Here is a 7127-nt window from a genome sequence, read left to right as displayed (position 1 = left end):
AAGCTGTTCTGATTCAAACTGATTTTATTCTTATACTGCATAAAAAGGAAATAAAGCCCTACTTCAGCCTTAAAGAGGTACCCAACGAGTCGACAAAAAAGAAAAAGGAAAAATTGAAAAAAAAGAAAGACTTCCTCTATCTCCCACTGACCTAAGGTTCAGCAATAAAACAGATCAGAAATGGTTGTAGTTAATAGTAGATCGGTGTTTTTATTGTAATAAATAACTTAAGTGAATAAATCTTCTAATGTGCCTATGCCACCAATAGATGGGGCCAAAGTCTAATCGATTTTGTGGCTCTAGAGGAGGCATGAGACAGACTCCTCACTCACTGTTTTTTTGTTGAATACCTCAGTCATGCCCTAATATCGTTCTCAGACAGCTTTAAGGTTGAGGCATTAAAATGTCTATTTTTGAAACAACAAACCGCAATACTGTAAAAATGCAAAGCGCATTATGTTAAAGTTTCACGTCAAAACACAGGAAAGCCATGAATGTAACAAGACAACTAAATTTAACAAGAACCGGAAGAAACGCCAGTTTTCCTCTCATGAAGCTCATCTTGTTTATATGCAATCTTTGATGTTACTCCACAAACTGACACTTGTTCGAGACACATGTGTTGTGAGACTATCTCTGCTGTCTACCAGAGGTTACCGCCGGCAGATGAGAAACCACGTCTGGTGATATTTCTGACCTGGATAGGTGTATTTTCTCCACGTTGAGGTTAGCCATTTACTGCATTTTACGCTCTCTACTCTGTTTCCTGTTTATTACACGCAAAACACAGCCACGCGAAGTTAATGCAGGCATGGCAGCAGAAGTGCATCTTTGTACGATGGTAAAATGAAAGTACTCTTCAAACAGAAAGCCTCCATACTCTTCTTTAGATACGCGTTTATAAAGGTGCAGTAAGCTATGTTCTGACAGCTCTCCCGGTCTAAACAACCTACCGTGTGTAGCGCATCCCTAAACTGTAGCATTTTAGCCTGCTATGCTAATTGGACCATTTAAGGTAGACTTTAACTTCTTTCTGTGGCTCTGGTTTAAAGCCATGCGGTTTAAATACCCTACTGACATTCCTTTGAGTGTTAATACGTCTGCAGCATCACATCCTCATTATGTATTAAACTTATATGTTTATTGTTGGATAGACTATTTACCTTTGCTACAAAGATTTCCGCAGGTTGTTGTTGGTGTAGGCGGTGAATTAAGCCTGCTCTACAATAAGAAACTGTTTGCTGTCACCGTGCTGTAGATGGGAAGTTTCTAGTAGACCTTGCTTTGGCTGAAGGGGGATATTTCCTTTCTAAACACATGTAAAACATCCCAAGGGGTATCTCGGGTCAACGACCACACAGCCGTGTGTCAGATGTATTAGTCGTTGTTGCGTACTTGGTACAGAATCACACTAGAGATGAGAGTTGTACGGTCACAACTAAAGAAGTCGTTCTTACTACATGTAAAGCCATAGTAAGTATGGAAGAATAAGCTTTTCTCTTCTATCAAGGTTCCTTACACACTGTCATCATATCTTGGTAGTTGTTTTTTCACCTACTGTAAAGAAATGACAAAAATAAAGTCAGTTTAATTCAAGTCAACATGGGTCACATGTCACATAGGTACTTATGTCAATTGCCAGTGGAAATGTACGGAGCCCCAGACATGACATGGTAAAAAAAAAATTAAATTGTGGCCACAATATAACTATAACATGCGCACAAAATACTAATTCATGGCCCCAAATACCAATTTGTGGCCACGAAATCAGTAAAACGTGCGCACAGTTTGCATGATTATTTGCGTACCCATCTGTCCAGATATGATATTAAGATTATTAATTAGTATTGAGCACACATTATACCTACTTCTTGGCCACTAATTAGTATTTTGTGGCCATGAATAGTATTTCGTGTGCATGTTATAGTTATATTGTGGCCACAATTAATTGTTTTTTTGTCCATGCTATGTCTCGGGCTCTGTGGAAGTGGTATAAATTAGGAATGCACAATTTTATCAATATTATCAACATATCTGTATCAGAAAATATTAGCTTTAAAGTGTATTTTTGGTATCTGTGGGTATGAAAATTCCTGCAGCTATTTAGGCTTTAAATGTCTGCTTATATCAGCTGTATATATATATATATATATATATATATATATATATATATATATATATATATATATATATATTGACCCTACACACAAATTAGTTCATGGAGCTTTCAACTAAATCAGATTAGACTAGATCTTTGAAATTTTTTGATGTGGTCATCCTAGAACTTTAAATTGTTTAAACTGTGTGCTTTAAGGACTGAAGTTTTAGGTCTGAATCATTTTTGATATTGGTATCAATATTGGTATCAGCAAAAATTAATTAGGCATATCTGATATTGGCAAAAAATCCAAAATTGTGCATCCCTTGTTTAAAAAAAACTACTTGTGAAAGTGAAAGAAATGTATCAAATTAAAATATCACATAGCTAAATGAATGAATTTTAAAAAATAGATAAAATGATATTCCCTATTTCTAACTGTTAGTGGTTCTTACTGTTAACTATGGAAGCCCATTATTGCCACTTAAAAAAAGATAAATGTGGAAGTTAGGCAATTAAAAAAAAAAAAAAAAGTAATATTTATTACATAAGAATTTTTGAGTTTTTATCTCATCATTTCGACTTTGTATCTCATAATTATGACTTAGGATTTTTTTTTCAAGAACTGCCTTAGTTTCCCCTTTTTTCTTTTGCGGAACTGGGCTTCTACAGTTAACGGTCTTCAAGTTGAGAGAAACTAGTTAATGTTATTTTGACACAAACTTTATCCTTATATAATATTGTCGTAACCTTTATCTTGTTTCTTCGATATGTCGTAAAAATGTAAGATATTTTCCAGCTTTCTCCTTAACTTTAATAAGTATGTTTGATTTAAAGCATAAGGTGATTAGTTTAGGGGGTGTTTGACACTACTAGATTTTTTTGTATAACACCTTGACAGTGTTTCCTCTTCATATAAATGGCTGCTTATATTGTAAGCACAAAGGTTTTACTGCATACATGGAAAACTGTCTCTGGTCATGCATGTCAGTCACATGTATTAAGGAATTACATCTGTATCAAGATCTTTTGTAAATGAACTATCACATTTCTATCAGCAGAAACTGTTATTTGGTGTTACATACTTCAACCCTAATTCTTTGAAAGAATAGCAGCTCTGTTAAATGTAAATAAAAAAAAGACTGCAATGATTTCTCGAAAACTCATATTCTATGCACAATAGAACTTAAAACATTTCAGATGCAGAATTTGAGACATTTTACCATTACAAAAAATATTCACCTGTTTTGAATTTGATGACACCAACACATCTCAGCAGAAGTAGGGATGGAGCAACAAATGGCTGGAAAAGTAAGAGATACTAATTAAAAATGGCTTGAGGAGAATTTTGCAAATAATAAGGTAATTGGCAACAAGTCAGTAACATGACTGGGTATGAAAAAAGCATTTTAGAGAGGCAGAGTCTTTCAAAAGTAAAACAGGCAGAGGTCACCAAACTGGGTCAGAAAATTGTGGAAAAACTTGAGAAAATGTGTAGCTGCAATCAAATCCAACATGAGCCAGTAGTGAAGTGGTAAATGACTCATTTTCAACACCTGATATGATTTTTATGATCTATTGTGAACAAAGTATGGATTTATAAGATTTGCAAATCATTACAGTATGTTTTATTTACATTTTATACAGTGTCCAAAATATTTTGGGTGTTTGTATCAGTATCAGAACAACTTCTTAGCTTACTTTTGGTTTGAAAGATTACTTTAATTTCTAATTTTATGCACATGGACTAGGCTAGCTATTCAGTTGGTTATAAAGCTGAGCTCAAGGCATAGCTACGTATACCTGTAGTGCAGATGTAGCTACATCTGTTTTGGTACGTTCTTTGTTGGTTACACCATACCCCACAAATGGAGGTAGTGTTTTCAAACTTGTCTTTTTCAGCATGTCTCTTCAAACCTTGGTTTAATTAAAGTATTTACATACCCTGAAAGGAGTGTAAAACATTACAGTTCAACAGAGGTGTTGGTGATAAACATTAAAGAATAGTGAACCCCCCTTCTCACTGTGCTAAATAGATTTTCTCACCTATCTTTGCAGTTTAATACATGAATGGGGATCCAGATGAGCTAACATCTGGGGCGCCAGGTAGTGTGACATCACTGACAGCTGCAGCCAGAATCAACAGTGGAGTAGGTAGGAGTGTCAGTGCCAGTGCTTATAAGCTTTGTGGCAGCTGTGATCATACTTATTCAGGTTCAGACAGACTAACCTGTTAAAATGAATTGCAACTAATTAAAATTCCATGTCCCATATTTCTTCTTCCGGTATCAGAAATACATCCAGTATCGCTTAAAATGCAGGTATTGGTATCGGTGAATACACGTTATGCACCGTTTCAATACTGTTCTGTTTAATGTTATATTTGGTTTGTTTAACCATGCTAATGTTAGCTTTCTAAACCGGAAATCTATTCTCCTTTGCTGTCGGAAAACACTGCATGCACGAGCTACCATTATTAGAGCAGCAAAGAAGAACCACAGGACCCAGTGCAGCCGCAAAGTTTGGAGACTGTGTGACAGTTATTCCCCATATGTTTGTTAAAAAACACGTCCAAACTGGCACTGAAGTGCCACGGTTGAATAAAAGTTTAATAACTTTCAAACCCTAAATCGTAGCCTCTTGTTTTTCCTCTTGAAGCTAGCCGTTGTGCCGCCCCATGAGCTATCAATCCCTTTGAATCCCTTACGGCAGCATTTTCAGGCCTTTTCAGGATTTTAAGGTTACATCCAAACCAGTTAACCTGATACTGAACATCCTTTATCCACTGTAATCCAATTACAGCTATTTATTACAACTAACTTAAATGCTAACCGTCAAATTGTTTTTCCTTTGTGAGTGTCTGTCAGCCAACGGCAGGCTGCTCCATCATCATGTGATGCTGCCTGAATAGAGCGTCATGAAGAGAGAGATGGAGAGAGCCCGTGAAGCAGCCCACTGTGTTATTGTTGTTTTAATATTTATCAGTAAAACAACATCAGTGTCACAGAGATGCTGTACATTATGGTTGTGATTTGCTGAGCCATCTTCTGAATCAAATGTAGGTCCAAAATAATTTGCTAGTTTGCACAGTCAGTCCAGAAAGTTTACACCAGTATCAGATTGGTACTCTGTATCGGTTGACACCCAACACCTTGGTATCAGTACTGGAAGGGAAAAATGGTATTGGATCATCTCTAATCATAAGGGTTATAAGCTGGCAATAGTGACCTATAGTTTATGGGTCAGGAGGTAATTTAGGAGTTTATCACAAATAGATGTTCATAAGAGTGTATTTCTCAGATAATCTTAATGAGAAATTGAGGTGCTGATGTGGTCTTGCATTGCTTCACTGTTTTTTTTTTTTTTGGTGTATTTTCTACTGAATTAGAGCCTGTTTCATTTTGCTTGACTGTATGATTATCTGTGAGACATTCTGAATAATTACAGGAGGGTTATGTAGGATATTTAACCATCTTTTCTCAGCATCTACAGTGAAGTGAAATAAGGCTGAGTGTCTTCTTTGACCCCACGTATGAACTCTAAAGTCAGAGTGAAATCCCATGTTTCTGTCGGGACAGCAGGTCATTAACACTGAACCATGCGGGTTACACATAGCTGGATCTCAGCCAATGATATACAGCCAACCTCTGACCCACTCATTAACTCAACATGTACACTCCCAGAACTATAAACAGAAACTCATGCGTGCATGGCTCCAGCACAGCTTGGTATGGGAAGAATATCATTAAGAGATTATTTTGACTGAGGTGCATTAGGAGCCACTACTCATGGAAACATTTTTGCATCCCTAATGAAATTCACTGAACAAAGTAGAATCAGAAGGCATTGCATTTTTGGTTTCTGTAATTCTGATTTTATTTCGCTATTTCATTTTTTCAGTCAATTTTGCATCAGACACATGTTCACAAACACATGCACAATCTTTTACAACAGAGTACATCAAGGGCAGAATCACTGGTTTTGTTACAAACTATTAAGGATGAATGATGTTGGATTTTGCTGATATTTACAAATTAATTTTATTTGATGCTGATGCCGATATTCAAATATAGTTGTAAGGACCTAAAACTCCAGTCCTTAAAATACACAACTTAAAGATTGAGGATGAACAAATTAACAAAATTTAGTCCTTAAAAATGCACTTTAAAGTGTGAGGAATGATGATGAATGAAGAAAAAGACTTCAGCTGATGTAGGTCTGTCAGGCCTGCCTTCAACTCCACTAAATTATTTGTATGTTTTAACAATATTTTACAGCTGATAAAGGTGGATTTATCTAACCAAAGTATTGGTTGTAATTACCTGAACAAATTTTCACATATGCCAGGATTGATATCATGCCAATAGTATCCTGCTTCTCTACTAACTACAACTTGTGTGAGACAAATCAAAACTCGTGTGTCTCTCTTTGTGCTTTTGTTTTTTAAAGATACGGTCATCATTCAGAGGAAGGACTCATCAGAAAAGGGTTGATCCAGCCGTCTGAAAGCCCTGACTGAGCTGAAGGTGTTCACACATTCAGCAGGTAAGAAAACTTTCTAAATATGTATCTTATTAGCTTATTAACCTGTTTACAGTTATACTAACATTTAGGGAGTTTGTGCTTCAACACTGAAATATTGATGATACTACTGTAAACCCTGGAAAGGAATGGAGTGGTAACACCTTTTTTCTTGACTGTCTTACTCTGATGCATGACTTTTTTTGGTGAAAGCTGAGAAATTGGAGATAAACACGTTTGGTGACTGAATCAACTTATGATTCATATCGATAAAAATGAGAGGAGAGGAGGGTGAGCAGGGGAATATTGTAGACATGACAGCTATGTAATCTCACATATAACTGGAAGCCTTCATTATTTTATCCAAACCTCTAATTAATCATTCTGCCAATAATTCACACTGCATTTATGTCGCTACTTTTAGATATTAAAGATCAGAGTGTTTGAAATTAAATCTCAGCACGGATCCATGCTGCAGGCTCACCCTTGCTGTGGGAATAATTCACAA

The 7127-nt window shown here is 36.1% G+C and overlaps 1 protein-coding gene across 1 annotated transcript in view; it reads left to right on the top strand.

Moving 5' to 3' along the window:
- The first annotated feature begins 598 nt into the window (after nucleotides 1-598).
- The window catches only part of LOC121513429 (neurocalcin-delta A), a 140666-nt gene continuing 134137 nt past the window's right edge, over nucleotides 599-7127 (top strand). The window contains exons 1-2 of the mRNA XM_041793186.1: nucleotides 599-726; nucleotides 6548-6643. The gene's annotated coding sequence lies outside the window, so the exon portion shown is untranslated. The remainder of the gene's footprint in view (nucleotides 727-6547; nucleotides 6644-7127) is intronic.

Source organism: Cheilinus undulatus, linkage group 8 (genome assembly GCF_018320785.1).
Source record: "Cheilinus undulatus linkage group 8, ASM1832078v1, whole genome shotgun sequence".
Taxonomy (NCBI): Eukaryota; Metazoa; Chordata; class Actinopteri; order Labriformes; family Labridae; genus Cheilinus; species Cheilinus undulatus.
Note: the sequence above shows the minus strand (reverse complement) of the source record. Positions and strands in the feature narration are given on the sequence as shown.